This window comes from Symphodus melops, assembly GCF_947650265.1.
Source record: "Symphodus melops genome assembly, chromosome: 23".
Taxonomy (NCBI): Eukaryota; Metazoa; Chordata; class Actinopteri; order Labriformes; family Labridae; genus Symphodus; species Symphodus melops.
In genome coordinates, this window is record NC_136713.1 from 13,529,468 (window position 1) to 13,551,699 (window position 22,232).

At 41.9% G+C, this 22,232-nt stretch overlaps 1 long non-coding RNA gene across 1 annotated transcript; it reads right to left on the bottom strand.

The window, feature by feature from the left end:
- Positions 1-1,971: 1,971 nt before the first annotated feature.
- LOC306818925 lies at positions 1,972-22,024 on the bottom strand. Its single transcript, XR_013778404.1, has 3 exons — positions 21,971-22,024; positions 2,332-2,388; positions 1,972-2,249 (listed from the first exon to the last, which is right to left on the bottom strand). It is a non-coding gene; the product is annotated as an uncharacterized lncRNA (long non-coding RNA).
- Between the last annotated feature and the right edge of the window lie 208 nt (positions 22,025-22,232).

Here is a 22,232-nt window from a genome sequence, read left to right on the forward strand (position 1 = left end):
ATACTGGACTAGTTCTCCTAGGTGTGCAGTAATTCACTGTCTTTGTGATGGGGGACTGATGACTAGTACTTCAGATTTTGTGTGGTGAGTTGTAAAAAGTTGTGTGACATCCATGAGTTTCTTTCTGAAAGGCCCCTTTAGACACACATCTGTGTTGCTTTACAGTGAGCCATTCATTTCAAAGCTAAATGTGGTGTGTGAGTGGAGGGTCCATGGAGTCACTGTCTCTGTAACTGTGACACTCATTGATGTTCCTCCACTCATTTGCACCATTGAGTTAGGATTGGCCAGCTTAGACTGCACTGTGTCGACCTCCTGGAAAGAGCATTTAAGACAGCAACTTCAACTTGAAAGCATGTACTGTTGGTGACAGCTTTATCCCATTCAGGTCCAGGAAAAGTTCCTGAAGCAGCTCAAAGGTGTAGCACAGAGCCTGATGCTCTGCTGGCTGTGTTAGAATGATGGTGTCAGATGAGCTAACTGAGGAACTGTCATCCAGGAAAGACAGAGTCATGGAGTCGGGAGTGGAGAATGCAGCAGGTTCATTGATGGGGCTCAATGTGAGAAGAACAGAAGGTTCACTTTGAACCACTTTGACTGTGTCTTTGTCCTGAATAATATCAGTTGATGTTAGAGTGAAGAATTGGTGATCAAAGTCTTTGTCCAGGTCCATAACAGTAAAACTCTGTGATAGATTAAAGCCAAAAGTTCTTCTACTGTAAAAGGAATCCCAGCTGGTAGGGTTCACTTATGAGTTTGAGTCACTTTGATTATAACTACAAGAGACACTTTTAGAAAATCATGCTCCTGCTTCTAATGCCATCTTGCTGCTGTAATAATAGATCTTAGTCTTGTTGATTGTATAATATGTCATGTGTATCTACCTCTGATGGTTTTGTGAGGGTGCTGTGGGTTTATGGGCGGGATATGTCAGCGAGAGCCTTTATGTGTGTACATTGTATGTAACTGTATTCAATTGTACTGATTGTGTTTTTGTATTCTTGAAAACGAGATGGATCATCTCAAGGGGATATCCAACAAATAAACAGAATGTGTATGATTATAAGTCGTAGCTGGGCAGGGCCTGACATCCTCAAAGCCTTGGTCAAGCAGAACTGAAAAAAAAAAGATAAAGAACAAGGATTCAATTCAACGAGACGACAGGGAAAGAGACTGTGACATGTAACAGCAAGCATTTAAAAAAACAGTTCAAATGTGGAATAATTCAACAAATAAGTCAAGAGGAGACGGTTCATAACAATAAGGCACAAACTGGTTTGAAGGGATACTTGACCTACTTTGATAAACAGATATGGTGTTTAAGAGAAACCATTCCTCCAGCGTATAGGCAGCCAGTGGGAACTGATCAGTGAGCTGTGACTGCTCAATGACTTTAACTATGCTTGTTGTATCTAAGCTGAAACATCTAAAATGCTCCTAGTACACCTTTATTTTTACATTCATTCAACATGTTTAGTTTGATCACTTTTTATTCATGTTTCCATCAGCTTCTCTTTCTTCAATGGTCAAATCCATAATGAGACTTCCTCCTTCCACACACTCATTTTCAACACATGAATACATTGTGTACCTGTAATCTGAGCTGACACAATCTAGTTCTGACTACAGTTTTGACTACAGCACCACGTTGATGGAATCAGTGTAATGAGTCCAGTTTGTGTCTTTTTGTAATGTAGTGTATTTTACATGCGACATGATGTAATGTAAATAAGTATTTGAAGTGTAAGAAGTGTTAGTATTGAAATGAGAACAGACATTTAGGCTACATTGGGGGAGATAAGAAGTCACCTCATGGTGACCTATGGTAACCTTTGAAGCCATATGTCCTGAGGAACCACAGGGGGTGCAGGACTGTAGGAGCCTGAATGATCAAAGCCTAAATGAAGTCGTAAATGTACTGATGTTGTTGGAGTGTAGAAACCTCCATATGATTTCAAACCGGTTGCGGGACGTGACCTTGTTGAAGTAGGGCGTGGCCAAAATGTCATCTGTAGACCAGTACATTTCAAGGTCAGGCTTAGGAATGATATGATCAAGAGCAGCAGCATCATTTAGAGGTCCAGGATTCTCAGTGAGCTGCCAGTTCATTTCTTTCCACATCAGATTACCTGGACCAGGACCTGCACCTGGCTGGTTTACAGACCCTCTTGCTTGGTCACCAGGTACTTGACCTCCACCACGCCCATGAGATCCACAGGTCCGACCTCTGCCTCTTTGCTGTGTTCGACCTGTAAATAATTAGAATGACGACTTTTTTATTCAACAGTGTGATGTGCACAAAGAGAGTTAACTCTTCATATCATATCTTACCTCTTTCACCTTGGGTAGTTCTGTATAAAGGACACCTGGGCCTTGAATCCCTGGACTCTGTGTGTGTAAAATGTCATACAAATATTCATTTGGTAAATAGTTTGTGTACTGTAGTTTCTTCAGTCCTCCTCCTTTGATGATGATGTGTAGATGATGAAGAAATATCCGCTGACACTGACTTGCTTGTAATATAAGACATTTATTTACAAAGTCAAGAAACAGCATCAGTCCAGGTTAGTCATGTTACCTGGGAGAGTCACCAGCCAAATGTGATCCTCTCGAACAAAGAGAAAACCTTCTTATTTATACAGTATTGGTCGACAACATCAAGACCTTTACGACTTCATTTAAGCTTTGATCATTCAGGCTCCTACAGTCCTGCACCCCCTGTGGTTCCTCAGGACATATGGCCTCAAAGGTTACCATAGGTCACCATAAGGTGACTTCTTATCTCCCCCAATGTAGCCTAAATGTCTGTTCTCAGTCTTAAGGAATACCCTCATAAATAAACCCCTACATTGTCTTTGATGTTAAATCAACCTCTAACTTTAAGAACACCATTTGTCCCACAAAAGGCTCACATGCTTCAGCAGCACATTTACACTTCATATACTTATTTATATTACATCATGTCGCATGTAAAATACACTTCATATTCCCCCCTTCGAGACTTTAGTCTCGAAAAAGAATAACACACAAAATACTTATGACATAACCCTCTGACCATGACTAACCTTAAAATTTGTAGAGTGTGAGAGCGAAAAACCTATCGAGCAGACATCTTTCAAAGTGCAGTGCTAACCCTAACCCTAACCCAGTGCTCAGTAAAGTGACTATCAATATGCATTAAAGTGTCCAACTGGGGGCTGACTCTGAGGTCAGCAGTGCAGGTGAGGAGTGAGAAAAAAGTGAAAAAAGAGTCCAGGGATCACCGTGCGCTTCTTCCCTGCCGTGACAGTGAAGTGTTATACAGTCTTATTGCCTATAGGGGGACAAAAGAGTTCTTGAGTCTGTCCGTGGAGCACGACTGTGACAGCAGTCTGTCACTGAACATGCTCCTCTGCCCGGTGAAGGTGCTGTGCAGAGGGTGGTGTGTGTTGTCCATGATGGAGAGCATTTTGTCCAGAGACCTCCTCTCTACCACTGTCACCAGTGAGTCCAGCTCTGTACCCACCACAGAGCCGGCCCTCCTCACCAGTCTGTCCAGCCGTGCTGCGTCCCTCTTCTTGCAGCTTCCTCCCCAGCACACCACTGCGTAGAAGAGGACGCTGGACACCACAGACTGGTAGAACATCTGCAGCAGCTTTTTGCAGATGTTGAAGGACCCCAGCCTTCTCAGGAAGTACAGATGGCTCTGTCCCTTCCTGCAGGTAGTGTCCATGTTAGGCGACCAGTCCAGCTTGTCATCCAGCTGCAGCCCCAGGTACCCGTAGGTCCTGACCACCTCCACGTCGACCCCCCCGATGGAAACAGGTTCTAGATGTGGTTTCTTCCTTCGGAAGTCCACCACCATCTCCTTGGTCTTGGAGGTGTTTAGCTGCAGATGGTTGGCACTGCACCACGTCACGAAGTCCTCGATCAGGCTCCTGTACTCCTCCTCTTGTCCGTCCCTGACACAAGCAACTATCGCAGTGTCGTCCGAGTATTTCTGCATGTGGCAGAGCTCAGAGTTATACTGGAAGTCCGAGGTGTACAGGGTGAACAGGACAGGGGAGAGCACAGTCCCCTGTGGTGCTCCGGTGCTGCTGACCACAGTGTCAGATGTGCAGTCCTTCAGTCTGACGTACTGTGGTCTCTCTGTGAGGTAGTCCGTGATCCACCTCACCAGGTGCGAGTCCACCCTCATCTCGGTCAGCTTGTCTCTCAGTAGGAGGGGATGGATGGTGTCGAAAGCGCTTGAGAAATCAAAGAACATGATTCTCATCACGCTGCTCCCTTTGTCCAGATGAGAGTAAGCCCTGTGTAGCAGATAGAGGATGGCATCGTCCACGCCCACCTTTGCCTGGTATGCAAACTGCAGGGGATCCTGTGCGTATTGTACCTGGGGTCTGAGGTGTTGGAGCAGCAGCCGTTCGAAGGTCTTCATAACGTGGGATGTCAGAGCGATTGGTCTGAAGTCGCCTGGCTCACTGGGGTTCTTCTTCTTGGGGACAGGGGTGAGGCACGAGGTCTTCCAGAGCACAGGAACCTTCCCGAGCCGCAGGCTCATGTTGAAGATGTGCTGAAGTGGCTCCCCCAGCTCAGCAGAGCAGGCCTTTAGCATCCTGGGACACACCTTGTCTGGGCCTGCTGCCTTCCTGGGGCGGAGTCTCTTCAGCTCCTTGCTCACCTGGTCTCTGGTGATGGTGGGGGGGAGGGGGGATGGATTGTCACTGGTGGTTGTATCTGTTCTGGTGGAGGTGTTGGGGAGAGTGAGAGGGGGGGAGGGGGTGTGTAGAGGGGTGCTGGGGGGGCGTAGAGGGGTGCTGAGGGGGGGAGGAGTGAGAGGGGGGGAGGGGGTGTGTAGAGGGGTGCTGGGGGGACAGGCACTGGCTGCAGCGACGGGGCTGTCGAACCTGTTAAAAAACAAGTTGAGCTGGTTTGCTCTCTCAGGGTCCCCGTCTTCTGCGTTGTTGTTTTTCTTTTTGCAGCCTGTGATGGTCTTCATGCCCTCCCAGACCTCTCTCATGTTGTTCTGCTGCAGCTTCTGTTCTACCTTCCTTCTGTACTCCTCCTTTGCCTCTCGGAGTCTGACCTTGAGTTCCCCCTGCACCCGCTTCAGCTCTGCCTGGTCTCCCTCCTTGAATGCCCTTTTCTTCCTGTTAAGGATCTCCTTGACATCGCTGGTGATCCAGGGCTTGTTATTCGGGAAGCAGCGCACAGTTTTAGTGGGAACCACAACGTCCATGCAGAAGTTCATGTAGTCAGTTGTGCAGTGTGTGACCCCCTCAATGTCATCACCATGAGTCTCTTGTAGGGCACTCCAGTCAGTGGTCTCAAAACAGTCTCTGAGGGCCTCCTCTGCCTCGGGAGACCACTTTCTGAAGGTGCGTGTGGTTATCGGTTGTCTCTGGATCATAGTTTTGTACTGTGGCTCGAGTAGGACCAGGTTGTGGTCGGACTTACCCAGAGGTGGTAACGGGGTGGCAGTGTAGGCGTCCTTCACGTTTGCATACAGGAGGTCTATTGTCCTGTTCTTCCTGGTGGGACAGCTTACAAATTGGTGAAAGTCCGGTAGTGTGGAGTTCAAAGTAACATGGTTAAAGTCCCCTGAGATGGCGATGAAAGCATCCGGGTGCAGCGTTTGTAATCTTGAGGTGGTCGCGTGGATGACGTCACACGCAGTTTCGGCGTGTGCCCGGGGAGGAATGTAAACACAGAGCACGATCGCGTGAGAGAATTCCCTCGGCATGTAGTAAGGACGGAGACCCACCGCCAGCAGCTCGATGTCTTTGCTGCACGTTGCCTCCTTCACAGTAACATATATATATCCTTCAATCGAATAATTATAATATGGCACAGCTTTAAACTCCTGATCCAGATAATTACAAGTATATTCTCCTTGATCTTCCCAAACAACATTATTTAATATAAGCGAACAATCATTCATAACTCTAAACCACTTTATATCATTGTACAAAATATACTTTCTTTGATCATAAGGCACACTATTCACATCAGATTCTGTTAACACTATTTCCTTACCATCAGTATTTTTCCATATAGGAAAATTATAATTACCATTATTCAGTGTTTTACATTTACATGGAAGGATAACTGGATGTCCCAACGTCGCTCTAATCACCTTGTTCACAGAAATTGGAGTCGTCCTTATCTTAGAAGTTGAAAAAGTTGACATAGTAGCTGCTAATTCTTTTACTTGCTCAACATCCCTGGGCTCAACCCTAGTCCTCATAACGTTTTGGTCTAACCTTTCTTCGTATTGGTCTTGTACTTTTTGGCCCAAGTGGGTCTTTGGATTTCCCTGGAGAGGTATCACAGCCTCCTGTAGTCTTTGATTCAAGCTCTCTGGAAACAGACTCTGCTGTTTCTGGGACGTGTTGTAAATCAATGTCACCAACTCGTCGTTCTTGCTCATGGACTGACAACTCATCCCTGGCATCATCAAAAGCATGCTCAAAATCATCATGCATACCCACAGCATAGTCAAACCCTGCTTCTGGATCCTGACCTTGGAGGTCCTCATGAACCTCTGCTGTTTCTGCATCTTCTGTTGGCTCTCTCTCACTTTCAACATCTTGTTCTTGTAATCGTGATGCCTCTTCTTTTGGTGCTTTAACACAATGTGACAAATGATACCAAGTAGGAGACCCTTTAACCTGAACTGCAGTTCCCGTACTACGAACAACTTCAAATGGTCCTTCGCGGCGTTCATTAAACCACTTCCTCCTAAACACCTTTACGAATACCTTATCTCCAGGTTGCACTGTACTCCTCTCTTGCTCATCAAATCTCTCTTGCACCTCCTCTTGTTTTTGCCTGTCAGAGACATATGTGTGTATTCTCTTATGCAATGCAGCCATGTAGTTAACATACATTCGCATTTCATCTTCTAGCAAAGATAAACTTGGACCCTTTCCACTCGTGCGTAAACAAGGTGTTGGCATCCGTCTACCCATAGCCAACTCATGGGGTGTCATACGCAAATCCCGGAGCTCACTTGAGCGACACACCATTAATGCCAATGGAAGTGCTTCTACCCAGTTCAGTCCTGTGTGTTGACAGATTTTAACAATACGATTTTTTAAAACACCATTCATTTTTTCACAAACACCTTGGCTCTGCGGATGATAAACAGCTCCCAAACGTTGTTTAATTCCCAATTTTTGCAGAATTATTCTTACTGTTTTATCCACAAACTCTTTCCCATTATCTGAGGATATGCGATCAGGAAGTCCCCACCTGCTTATGACTTCACGGCACAAAAACTTGGCAACAGACTGAGCATCTTTTCGCTTTGTTGGACAGGCTTCAGGTCATCTTGAAAATCTGTCCACAACAACTAGCATATATCTCTTACCTCCTATTGGTCTTATCATATCAACAAAATCCACAACTAACTCACGCATAGGACCTTTTGGTGTTGGAATGTGACCAGGAGGAACCATCACACCTCTCCGAACATTATTTTTTAGACAGATAGTACACCTGCTAATGACATAGTCAATCTGCTCAAGCAGATACGGTGCCCAAAAACCATATTCTTGTGTAATCTTCCTTTTAACCTCCCCCCTTGCAACATGGGCTAACCCATGTGCTTCCTGGATCATCAGACCCAGCAGGTCTGGGGGCGCTACCATCAATCCTTCATGATTTCTCCACAAGCCAGCAGAATCTGGAGTGGCCCCTCGATCTCTCCACAGTTGTTTGTCAATCACAGAAGCAGCTTCTTGTATTGAGATCACATCTTTGAGTGTAATGTTATCTTCCAAGTCCACCTCATGGGTGACCAGAAAAACTTTACCCAATTTATTAGCTCCTGTAACCACCTTTGCAGCCTCATCAGCTGCTTTGTTACCTTGTGTGACTCTTGACATGTCCATTTTATGTGCTGCACATTTAGCTACTGCTATCTCTTTTGGCTTCATCATTGCCTGCAACAGTTTCATTATCTGAGCATGATGCTGTATCGGCGAACCATCAGTTTTCTTAAAGCCTCGATTCTTCCATAATGATCCAAACAGATGACACACATTGTGTGCATACGCAGAATCTGTATATATTGTCACTCGCTTGCCTTCAGCCAACAAACATGCTTCTGTCAGCCCCACTAGCTCAGCAAGCTGCGCAGATGCAGGTTGTGGTATTTCCTCTGCTTTCTCGACAACAAATTCAGATCCTTGGGCTTTTACCACAGCATAACCAGCACTCAATGTATCTCCTACTCGATAGCAGGATCCATCAGTCCAATACTCCACATCTGACTCATGTAGAGGAAAAGCTTGCAAATCTGACCTCAGCTTCGAATACCTCTCTACTTCCTGAACACAATCATGTGGCTCCCCATCCTCAGGAGTTGGCAAATTCTCAGCTGGATTCACTGTGACACATCTTACCACAGTAATATCTTCCTGTTCTAAAAGCCTATGATAGTCTCTAAGCCTTGGCATAGTCAGTGTATATTTACCAAAGTTCAAAAGATTTCTAAGACTATGGTGTGTCAAAATTGTCACCGGGTAACCCATAGTTACAGATGATGCTTTATCATACATCAGATAAACTCCCACCATTGCTCTGTAACACAGTGGCAGCCCCAACTCTACTTCAGAATAGCCAGTGGAATAATAAGAAACAGGCTGAGGACTTGTACCCATACCTGTAGGTTGACAAAGAACAGCACATGCATATTTACCTCCAACAGAAGTTGCCACATACAGCAAAAAGTTCTTAGAATAATCTGGCAGCGCTAGCGCTGGAGCTTCCTGCAACCTCTGTTTAATTGTCTCAAACGCCACAAGACCTTCCTGAGTCCAGGTAAGATTACAATGGAGTTGAGAAGTCCCCGTTTCTTTAATCATAGCTCTCAAAGGCCCTGTCAGACTAGCATAGTCCTCTACCCATGCTGAAGAATACCCCGCAATACCAAGAAACGTCATCATCTCCCTGACTGTTCTAGGCTTTGGTGCCTTTTGAATAGCTTCCAAATGACTGTCAGAGATGCCTCTGTGTCCATGAGTTATTGTCTGACCCAGATAAACTACCTTCTCCTGACAATATTGCAACTTCTTCTGAGAGGCCTTATGTCCTTTTTCTGCCAATAACTGCAACAATCTAATGGAATCCTTATGGCACGTTTCCTTATCTGGTGAACAGATTACAATATCATCTACATACTGAATAACAGTACTCGTCATAATCTGATCCAAACCTGTCAAATCATCTTTCAACACTTTATTGAAAATATGAGGACTGTGTTTGAAACCTTGAGGGAGCCTCTTGTATTTGAAAGTCTGTCCTTTATATGTAAATCCAAATAACCCTTGACTTTCTTCACTGAGTGGAACACTAAAAAATGCTCCACACAAATCTAACACTGTGAAATGTGTAGCATCTGGGGGTATTTGAGCTAACAAAGTATGAGGATCAGGCACATCAGCTGGAAAATCAGCCACCACTTCATTTACCGCTCTTAAATCATGCACCAAGCGATAAGAATCATCTGGCTTCTTCAAAGGCAATATAGGTGTGTTACTCTGAGGATCTGAACACTTCTCCAACACACCTGCTTGCAACAAACCCTCAATTTGTGGTTCAATCCCCTGGATTGCCTCCCCCCTTAGTGGGTATTGGCTCTTCCAAGGAGGTTTGGTTCCAGGTCGAAGTTCAACCTTCACTGGTTGGGCAGATTTCACAAAGCCAATATCAGTACTATGTCGTGACCACAAACAGTCTGGCACTTGTTTTAACATCTCCTCTCTCATACTATCTGAATCTAAATTAGCACTGAAAATTGTTTCATGACTCATTAGCACCACTTGAGGTTGACCCTGTCCCTGAGCTGAGATCCTTATCTTCATGAACTGCTCATCTTCACTCCTCCAGATAGCCAAATTCTCTTTCAGTGGTGAAAAGCTCTTCTTTTCAGCTTCTGCCATCATTGCTCCTATGTGCTTCTGTTCAAATCCTTCAGCCACCATCAAAGTCACATGTGGGACACTTTCCTCAATGTCATGCTCTTTATTAAGATAATCATCACTGTTTATCTTCATTGCTGCTCCTTGTGGTCCCAAAATTATGCATGATGAGCTAAGCTGAACCTGCTTAGGTTGCCTATTCAACCGCTCTTCTGGGTTTACTTGACCAGTTTTCTTAAAATATTTAAGCGTGCAGTGGGGTGAATACTCAGGGAACTTAGCATTAGGCATGTTTGCTACAATAAACTTCTCCCACAGCTTAGCTGGCTGTAGTAGCTCTGGACTAAGATTTCCAATCCAGTACACTGAAGAAGGCTCAGACACTGGTGTCATAAATAATTGATGACTAGTATCCTTTGGCACATCCACCTGACAGCCGTCGGGTGTAGACCTTATTGTGCAATTCAATTTACATAAAGCATCTCTTCCTAACAGTGCAATAGGTGTATGTTCTGACACCAATATAGGTATCGTTATTTTGTGATGTTTAGAACAGAGCTTTGTGAGAGGAATCAGCTGTTTCACACCCTCAAACCCGATTGTCCGTACCAATCGGTCAGACATGGGGAGATGTGTAACATTTTCAGGTCGAACACATGTAAAAGCCGCTCCACAATCCGCCATTATTTCTAATGGTTGATCATTTACTCTTACTATTATTTTTGGATCTTGTTCTGGCCCTGACACTACCAGCTGACACCCCCCTTTTGAGTCTTCTGGGCACCCCTAAAAACCTGGCTCTGGGCCTCTGTAAGGATTCACAGGTCCCCTAAGTGGCCTTTGTTGCCCTCTGAAGCTTCCTCTAAAATCACCTCTGAAACCTCCTCTGAAGCCTCTTCCTGTCCTGTTACACTCATGTGCAAAATGGCCATACAGTCCACAATAATAGCAGACATCTGAAGGCTGTTGGAAATTTCCTCCTCTACCTCTTTCTAAATTTCCTTAACCTCTTCCTGTCCATATTTGTGGTTGGCCAAAGTCTGGCTGTGAAAAAGAAACATTAGGGATCATAGATGTCGACAGGTCTGGATGAAACTGTATCTGTCCCTGCTGAGGTTGAGGTGATGCTGGACTTGGTTGAGACTGACTCTGCATAACAACAGCTTGTTTCTTCTCTTTCTTCTTATTATCAACCAGCTGTATTTGATTAAGTTTTCTGAGGATCTCCTCATCCTGTTCTTTCTGCTCATGCTCATTTTTCCTATATAATTCAACTTGGTGTGCTATGTGATCTGTATACACACTCTTTGCCATGCTTCCAAGACCAACCACCTCTGCTAATTTACTCCGCACAGACAGAGGAAGCCCCTTCTGTATCTTAGCTCTCAAAATTGACTGCTCCATTAGATTCAAATCTGGATCATTACCTGTGACATTTCTCCACACTTGATGAGCTCTTGACACATAGGCTCTTGGATTTTCCTGTGATCCCAACGACTCAATCAAAATGTTATCAGGATGTACGTTTGTCTGGAATGCATCCCTCAGTGCTTTCCACATCCGACCTCTACTTGCAGCAAACAATTCTGGATCATTCACAGTAGTTGCCACATATCTATTAAGACCTGCCGCCTGCAGGATCACTTCCATCCCTGGGACCCCAATGAGACTAGCCAATAATCTCTTAATGTCTCCCATGGCAGGCTGTGTACCCACCAAAAGTTCTTCCAACTTTGAAATCCAAGGATGTGCTCCATCCTGCAGAGTAGGTAGCTTTTCCATTATGTCTGACATATCTGTATTTTGCCAGGGTTTGTATTCTAGATTTTGTCCTCGTATGATTACTGGACACATTTTATCAAGTCTCTTATCTTTTCTTGAACGCACAGAGTATCCAAATGTATCAAGCTTTTGAGATTTTTTCTTCTGTATTTTTTTCTGTGTCATTCGTAGCTCATGTAGTTGCTCTTCTAGTAATTGCTGTGTTTCTGGATTGCTAGACTCATCTAATTCCTGAAGACATTTACCAATGCTCCTCTCAACCTCTCTTAAAGCCCTGCCTCCGTCATCTTTTACCCCTGAACTGGCTGCTAGCGGGTTAAGATATGAAGAACCCTCTCTACTCGAGTCTTCATCACTGTCTGTCTCATCTGTGTCTTCCTTAGCTAGACTCTTTCTTCTCACTGGCCTATCTCCTTTCTTCTCTGCTTTTGCTAACATCCGTCTAACTGCTGGATCATAGCCACCAACAGCTTGATCTGAATCACTCTCACTTTCACCTTCTATCTCCAATCTCCTATAACGCTCTCTGCTTCCACTTCCTAAACATATCTTTTTCTTTTTAGCGTCGTAGCTCGGGTACATTTTTACAGTTGTTTTAGCCTTTCCTTTCTCTATGATTTGCTCATCCTCATCTGTGATGTGATAATTACCTTCTTGTCTAATCACTGGAAGTTGTGGATAAACATCAGTAAACTTCACTTCCTTCTCGTAAGGCGGTGGCTTTTTGGCTGATACGGTATGTGAAAAAGGTGCATTAATCTGCTCCATTAATTTTCCTGTTTGGTTGTCATTTGTGTTTATTATGTGCATGCTTTTTTCCCTATTCTCTTTCGAAGCTTGTAACAATTTCTGTCCCTCATTTTCAAACAGTTGCAGAATGCCGAGTTCAGTTTGTCTTTTCTCCTGACGCCTTTTCCCTTTCCTTCCTGTCTTCTGATTTACTTTAGAAGTGGACACAAGGACCTGCATTGTTTTAATCACATCTGGGTTCAAAGTCCCTTCTTTCGGCCAGGGTTGGTCAATGTCGGACCAACGTTTGCTCCATTTTCGTGACATTTTTGCAACATTTTTAACAAGTGGATTGTTCTTCTGAACAACATCAACAGAAGTGACTGCTTGTGTAATTTTAGTTCTCATCTTTGACATTAAAATGAGCCTCTTATTTCGTTAAATGGTAAATCAAACAATGTTAATCAAAAACTACATAAATAGACAAATTATTGATCCTGAGCAAAATTTAACGCATCCAGTATCAAATACCAGACGTAAAACACCAAATATAGCACTCTGCTACCACACTTAAAACAACAATTTTGCCAAGTACAAAAAGAGACAAAAAGCTTCCTACTATGAAAGTACAATTGCTTATGTATCACCTAATGTATCTAATCACATCCAATTATCTCCAAACTATGGAAATAGAATCAATCTCAAGACAACTCACATCAAACTAAACCTTACTTAGACAATGAAACCAATATTCACAGCTTTCAACACTTTTGAATCAAATCAACTTTCCTGCACATAACCAAGCCACACCAACACTGCTTCATTAATTAACCAGATGCATCAATTAATCAGTCTGTTGCCAAGAATCCCTTAAAAATTATAATTTAATTTACCATCATCCCATATGCGAAAACAAACCAAACATGTATTATACACTGCCGGTTTACAAATGCATGTTTGCGCTCATAGATAAATGTAGGTGTCTGTTGAAAGAGTTTGTGAACAAAACTGTAGTGGCCTTGATCAAGCTGAATTCAGGATTCCTATGTGCTGTTATCCGCAAAGCTTCAGTGTCCATGAATCACTGCATGCATTCTTCTCCTCTGCCACTGCTTTACTCCAGCTCTCATACCACATAGAGAAATAGAGAAAACAAAACAAATCAATCAATCAATCAATCTTTATTTATATAGCGTCAATTCATAACAGGCGTTATCTCAAGACACTTTACAAAAAGCAGGTAAAGGACCGTACTTATGGCTATGTTACAAGAGCCCAGCTTAATCCGTCATGGCGTGGCAAGAAAAAACTTCCTTTTAACAGGCAGAAATCTTCAGCAGACCCGGGCTCATGACGGAACAGCCATCTGCTAAACTGTGCTGGGCTTGAAAATGGGATGGGGGAGATGGGACAAGATGCAGAAAGAAGAATAGGATGGGATAGGTTGGGGGGGGGGTCTGGGCAGGCCATCCTCAGGGGGAGGGGGGGGGGGGTTGTTTGGGCAGGCCATCCTCACCAACAGTCCCAAGGAACCTAAGAGAGCTCAAGGAACCTAAGAGAGCTCAAAAGGAGAGGTTAGAATACAAAGATAGTGACAAGCTACTGCTTGTCACTATAGACGTATCTTATTACTATAAGATAAGAAAGCTGGGAGAGAAAGAGGGAGATAGAGATAAGAGATCCTGGTGCCAGTTCCCCCGGTAGTCTAGGCCTATAGCAGCATGACTATGAGCTGGTCCTAAGCCAGCCCCAACTATAAGATTTATCAAAAAGAAAAGTTTTAAGTCTATTCTTAAAAGTACCTAGTGTGTCTGCCTCCCGGACCCCGACTGGTAGACGATTCCAAAGGAGCGGTGCCTGATAACTAAAGGCTCTACCTCCCATAGTACTTTTAGAGACTATAGGCACCACGAGCAGGCCTGCATTCTGGGAACGTAATGTTCTTGTCGGATAGTACGGTACAATTAACTCTTTAAGATAGGATGGTGCCTGACCGTTTAGAGCTTTGTAGGTGAGCAGAAGGATTTTAAATTCTATTCTAGATTTTATAGGGAGCCAATGGAGAGAAGCCAATACAGGAGTAATGTGGTCCCTTTTCCTAGTTCTAGTAAGAACACGAGCTGCAGCGTTTTGGACGAGTTGAAGGGTCTTTAGAGATTTACCATAGCACCCTGCTAAAATAGAATTACAGTAATCCAACCTGGAGGTAACAAATGCATGAACTAATTTTTCAGCATCATGTTGTGACAGGATCTGCCTGATCTTAGAGATATTACCAAGGTGAAAATAAGCTGTCCTTGAAATTTGTTTAATATAGGAATCAAAGGACACATCCTGATCAAACAGAACTCCTAGTTTCCTAACAGTGGTACTAGAGGCTACGCTAATACTACTAAGGGCCGTCATATCCGCAGAGAAAGTCTCTCTAAGGTTCTTAGGTCCAATCACTATAACTTCAGTCTTGTCTGAGTTGAGCAGTAAGAAGTTTCTGGTCATCCAGGTCCTGATGTCCTTGAGGCAGGCTCCTAGTTTACGAAGCTGGTTGGTGTCTTCTGGCTTCATTGCTATGTAGAGCTGAGTATCGTCTGCATAGCAATGAAAGTTCATGGAGTGTTTTCTCATAATACTACCTAGAGGAAGCATATATAATGTAAATAAAATCAGACCAAGCACTGATCCTTGAGGCACTCCATGGCTAACTTTGGTGTACAAAGAGGACTCATCATGAACATGCACAAACTGAGATCTATCTGATAAATAGGATCTAAACCAACTTAAAGCAGTCCCTGTAACTCCAAGCAATTGTTCTAGTCTCTGTAACAGAATCTGATGGTCAATTGTATCAAAAGCAGCACTAAGATCTAACAGGACAAGCACAGATAGAAGTCCCCTGTCTGAGGCTAACAGAAGATCATTTGTTACTCTAACTAGTCTCAGTTCTATGGTACGCTCTAAATCCCGACTGGAACTCCTCAAACAAGCTGTTGTTGTGGAGAAAATCACACAACTGATTAGCTACCACTTTCTCTAAGATCTTGGAGATAAAAGGAAGGTTAGATATAGGTCTATAGTTAGCTAGAGTTCCTGAATCAAGAGTAGGCTTTTTAAGGAGCGGTTTAATTACAGCTACTTTAAATGACTGGGGTACATAACCTACCGCTAAAGATATATTGATCATATCTAGTATGGAGCTGCTAACTAGAGGAAAGACTTCCTTAAACAACTTGGTTGGGATTGGATCTAAAAGACAAGTTGACGGTTTAGACGCAGAAATAATCAAATTTAGTTCTGAGAGGTTAATTGGAAAAAAACAGTCAAGGTTAGTATCAGAATTTGGAGCCGTTTCTGCCGAATCAAAAATATAGGAGGAATCTGCACTAAGTAAAGGTAGTAAGTTGCTAATTTTGTCTCTAATGTTTAGAATTTTATCATTAAAAAAGCTGATGAAATCATTACTGCTAAGGGCTAAAGGAATAGATGGCTCAAATGAACTATGACTCTCTGTCAGCCTGGCTACAGTGCTGAAGAGGTATCTAGGGTTGTTTTTATTTTCTTCAATAAGAGACGAGTAATAGGCAGTGCGGGCCTGCCGTAGAGCTTTCATATATCTATTATGACTATCTTGCCAAATTAAACGAGATTCTATCGTTTTGGTGGAGCGCCAAATTCTTTCACATTTACGTGACGTTAGTTTTAGAGTACGGGTTTCTAAATTGTACCATGGAGCTGATCTCTGTCGTTTGATTGGCTTCTGTTTTAGGGGAGCGATTGAATCCAGAGTAACTCTAAGTGAATCCACCGCACTATCTACAAACTGATCTAGCTGAGAGGGACTAAAGTGATTATAGGAGTTTTCAACTAGGTTAGGGGATGGAACTGAAACAAAGGCAGCTGAAATAGCTTCCTTAAATTTAGCTACAGCATTATCATTTAAATTTCTAGAGAGCACTTTTTTATTAAGAGGAGTTAAGGTTGGTAGAAAGAAATCAAAAGTTATTAGGAAATGGTCTGATATCAGAGAATTTTCCAGAAAAACCGACAGACTGTTAATTTCAATACCATAAGCTAAAACAAGATCCAGGGTGTGGTTAAATCGATGAGTAGGTTTGTTTACACCCTGGGTGAAGCCAATAGAGTCCAATAGAGACATGAAAGCCGTGCTAAGACTGTTATTAACAACATCCACATGGATATTGAAATCACCTACAACAATTATTCTATCACTGCTAAGAACTATGTTTGATAGAAATTCTGAATATGGGCCAGGAGGGCGGTAAACTATAACAACTAGAACTGGCTGAAAAGTTCTAGAGACTGGATGTGAAAGACTGAGTGCAAGACTTTCAAAAGAGGTATAATTCAGCTTTGGTCGAGGATTAATTATAAGAGCAGAAATAAAAATAGCTGCTACTCCACCACCTCGACCAGTGTCTCGAGCTATATGAGCATTCAAATGACTGGGAGGGGTGGATTCATTTAAACTAACATATTCATCCTGAGAAAGCCAGGTTTCAGTTAAGCAAAGTAGATCAATATGATTCTCTGATATTAGCTCATTTACCAGGAGAGATTTAGATGCTAGGGATCTAATGTTTAGTAAGCCGCATTTAATTGTTAGATTTTTTTGCCAAATCGTATTTGTAGTTTTGATTTTGACTAAATTGTTATGATTTACGCCTCTTTTATTGAGGCTGCCTATGACAGGTGTGGGGCGGAGAACAGACACAGTATCTATAGTATAAGTAGGGTTACAGCTATAAGAAGATCTAACTGAGTTACAGTTAGATTTACAGTCACATGGACAGCTATAGTGGCAGGTAAACAGATCTAAAGGAAGCGCAGAGAAGTGTGTAAGACTGCAGCTCTGCATCCTGGTCTGAACTCTGATGAGTTGTCAGGGTCTAATAAACTCTGCTACGTTTCTAGATAATAGAGCTGCACCAACCAGAGTAGGATGGATGCCATCTCTAGCTAGCAGACCAGGCTTTCCCCAAAAGGACTGCCAGTTATCTATGAAGCCCACATCGTTTACTGGACACCACCTCGATAGCCAGCGATTGAATGAAGACATGCGGCTATACATGTCATCACTGGTCAAATTAGGGAGAGGACCAGAGAAAACTACGGAGTCCGACATCGTCTTTGCAAAACTACACACCGACTCCACATTAACTTTAGTAATTTCCGACTGGCGAAGTCGGGAGTCATTTGTGCCGACATGAATTACAATTTTATCAAATCTACGTTTAGCCTTTGTCAGCAGCTTTAAGTGAGCCATGATGTCGCCCGCTCTGGCCCCGGGTATACACCTAACTATGCCCGCTGACTTCGCTAACTTCACATTTCTGACTATGGAGTCTCCAATTATCAGAGTTTTTGTCTCAGCGGGTGCGTCGCTGAGTGGGGAAAATGTGTTTGAAACATGAAGTGGTTGGTGGGGAGCTGTGAGCCTCGTTTTCTTACTATGCCTCCCTCTGACAGTAACCCAGCCACTGCCTCCCGGCTGCTCGGGAGCTACCGGGGGAGATTTAACACTATGTCGGCCCGCACCGGCTACAGAAGGCTGCTTAACTGCTGCTGCGTAAGATGACTGTGACTCTGACTCAAAGGTGCGGAGCCTGCTCTCTAACTCAGACACCCTCGCCTCCAAAGCTATAAATAAACTACATTTAATACAGATACCTTTATCAGTAAAGGAGGACGAGGAGTAACTAGACATCTGGCACACAGAACAAGAGAGAGCAGGAGAGGGAGAGGCAGGCAGAGAAGCCATCGTATGAGAAGCTTACTGCTAAGTTAGCCTGAGAGTACGTAGTTTAACGCAAACAAAAGATCTATAGATAGCTTGCAGGGGTGCTTTGGTGATTATTTCGATTACTCAGAGTGTGCAGTAAATGGAGACAAAATGTAAGAAAATACACAGGATAAACAATCTAGCTTTAGCTACCGAGCTATCGATCGGTAGTAGTGATAGAGCGAGACACAACAGGAAGTGATGCAATACGCTCACTGTAGTACGTCAGGACGTCAGACATTAAAAGGTTAATGTCTTAATCACTCTAAAAACACAATGCAATATTTAAACTTCAGATATAAAACAATGTTTGAATATTACAATGACTATCTATTTCCCTAAAATAAAAATAAAAACTAAACTTTTTTTTTTTCTCTAAAGATTTAGTGGGTCATTTTCAGAATGTGGGATAACTGTGTAGATTCTTAAAGTTTAATCTAGGTTTAAATTAATCATTTCTCCATCCTATTTTATATTTAAACCCCTAAAGAACAAATCATTTCCTCTGATCTCTTCTTAACTAACAAAGAGAAAAAAGAAAGGAAGGGGGCTCTCTCTCCTCTCTCAGAAGCAGAAAACTCCCTAACACATTTAAAGCACCTCCCTTTGCTCCACCTCTTAAATTTAGCAACAACTTCCAGTATGAGCTGACTATCAGAGAGTGAACATCTTATCTAAAGATCCTCTTAAATTTAACAACAACTTCCAGTATGAGCTGACTATCAGAGAGTGAACATCTTATCTAAAGATCCTCTTAAATTTAACAACAACTTCCAGTATGAGCTGACTATCACATAGTGAGCATCCTGTCTAGAGATCCTCTTCAAGTCAGTTCAAACCAACGCAACAAAAATCACACACACACACAGACAGACAGAAAAAGAAAAAGAGAGAGACCACACAGCAACCCAAACACTCCTCAACAAAAAATCCTTTCCTCTACTCTACCTAAATATATACATACTAAACAAACTGTCCTTGTTGGTCTCTTCACTTCTCCTCAGACTCAACAAAGAAACAACAATTTATATAATGCATAAATGTCCTTTGAAACAAAGGCTCATATATTTTATCTAATATATAAATGTCCTTTGAAACAAAGGCTCATATATTTTATCTAATATATAAATGTCCTTTGAAACAAAGGCTCATATATTTTATCTAATATATAAATGTCCTTTGAAACAAAGGCTCATATACTTTATCTAATATATAAATGTCCTTTGAAACAAAGGCTCATATATTTTATCTAATATATAAATGTCCTTTGAAACAAAGGCTCATATACTTTATCTAATATATAAATGTCCTTTGAAACAAAGGCTCATATACTTTATCTAATATATAAATGTCCTTTGAAACAAAGGCTCATATATTTTATCTAATATATAAATGTCCTTTGAAACAAAGGCTCATATACTTTATCTAATATATAAATGTCCTTTGAAACAAAGGCTCATATACTTTATCTAATATATAAATGTCCTTTGAAACAAAGGCTCATATATTTTATCTAATATATAAATGTCCTTTGAAACAAAGGCTCATATACTTTATCTAATATATAAATGTCCTTTGAAACAAAGGCTCATATACTTTATCTAATATATAAATGTCCTTTGAAACAAAGGCTCATATATTTTATCTACTCCACACTCAGAAACTGCCTCACCGAAATCAAATCATGGATGCAAGCAAACTATCTTCAACTCAACAGCGATAAATCAGACATAATCATCATTGACCCCACATCCCGCACCAAAGCCACTCACAACTTCTCCCTCACCTTTGATAACTGCACTCTATCCCCCTCACCGCACACCCGCAATCTAGGAATCATCTTTGACAATAACCTAAGGTTCGACCTCCACATCAAACACATCACCAGGACCGCCTTCTTCCACCTCAAAAACATTGCCCGCCTCCGCCCCTCACTCACCTTCCCTGCTGCAGAAACCCTCATCCATGCATTCATCACATCCAGACTAGATTACTGCAACAGCATCCTCCATGGTTTATCCAAACTCCTCAATAAACTGCAATACATCCAGAACTCAGCCGCACGCCTGCTCACCCACACCCGCTCCAGAGACCACATCACCCCTGTCCTCCGTGACCTGCACTGGCTCCCCATCACTCACCGCATACAGTTCAAAATCATCCTCCTCACACACAAAGCACTAAATAACCTGGCCCCCCCTTACCTCACTGACCTGCTTCATCACCACACCCCCTCCCGTGACCTCCGCTCATCTAAAGGAAACACCCTCTCCCCACCTACACGGACCAAGCACCGAACCTGGGGAGACAGAGCCTTCTCCATCGCTGCCCCCTCCCTCTGGAACTCACTCCCCAAACCCATCTGTTCCTGCCCACACCCCCCAACTTTCAAATCCATGCTCAAAACCCACCTCTATAAACTAGCTTTTAATACTTGACTTCTTCTTTCCCCTCGTCTCATTCTGTTTCTCTGTCTTTTAATGTTTTTTTTTACTGTTTTTAACTGTATACTGTGATTTCTTTTTTACATGTAAAGTGCCTTTGAGCCCTCGTAAAAGCACTTACAAATTAAATGTATTATTATTATTATTAATATATAAATGTCCTTTGAAACAAAGGCTCATATATTTTATCTAATATATAAATGTCCTTTGAAACAAAGGCTCATATATTTTATCTAATATATAAATGTCCTTTGAAACAAAGGCTCATATATTTTATCTAATATATAAATGTCCTTTGAAACAAAGGCTCATATACTTTATCTAATATATAAATGTCCTTTGAAACAAAGGCTCATATATTTTATCTAATATATAAATGTCCTTTGAAACAAAGGCTCATATACTTTATCTAATATATAAATGTCCTTTGAAACAAAGGCTCATATATTTTATCTAATATATAAATGTCCTTTGAAACAAAGGCTCATATATTTTATCTAATATATAAATGTCCTTTGAAACAAAGGCTCATATATTTTATCTAATATATAAATGTCCCCTTTTTTAGGCTCATATTTTTATCTGGTTAAACAAAGTCCTATAAGGGGCTCATAGGTATTTTAACACTGAAGAAACAAAAATGTCTCTCCTCATGACTTTACCAAATCTTCTTTCATCAAGCTGCTACATACACATACAAATATTCTATTTGTTTCAAATACACAAACACAGGCCTTTACACACAACTAAACAAACAACAAGACTGTCCTGCAGCCTACATTGTCACACACAAACTCCAAGAATGCTTTCTATGTTACTTTACAGTTTTTTGTTTTTTGTTAAAGTCTAAGATTTCTCTCTAATGTATCAACAAAAATTCTTTGTTGCCACACTTTGTCTTTTATTTAGTTATTTATTTTCCTGCATGCTTTTAACTCAAATTTCTTATCTCTCACCATAAGGTGACTTCTTATCTCCCCCAATGTAGCCTAAATGTCTGTTCTCAGTCTTAAGGAATACCCTCATAAATAAAGCCCTACATTGTCTTTGATGTTAAATCAACCTCTAACTTTAAGAACACCATTTGTCCCACAAAAGGCTCACATGCTTCAGCAGCACATTTACACTTCATATACTTATTTATATTACATCATGTCGCATGTAAAATACACTTCAGTACAAAATGAAAGCTAAATTATTTCTTTTGTTTATCTTCTCTCACAAATTAGCAGATGCTCTTGTCTTGTAGTATCTAATAATCATACAATCCAAGTAACATACTATCAAACTAAATAAAATATGTTATCATGACTCACCTCTTGCACCTACGTGTATGTCTGGACCTTGGAGACCTGGACCTTGGAGACCTGGACTCTGTCTGGAAATTACAATAAAAAGTCCGTCAAAAATTCGTTTGGTACATAGTTTATGTACAAAACTGAGGGAAATGTTATTTCGACGTCACGTTATCTCATGAATTAGCAGACGCGTATGCTATTGTAACCAGGTCTTTACAAAACTGTAGAAAATAAACTCAAGGTCTGGGATCATCACAATTAACGAATGATGTCCTGGTTC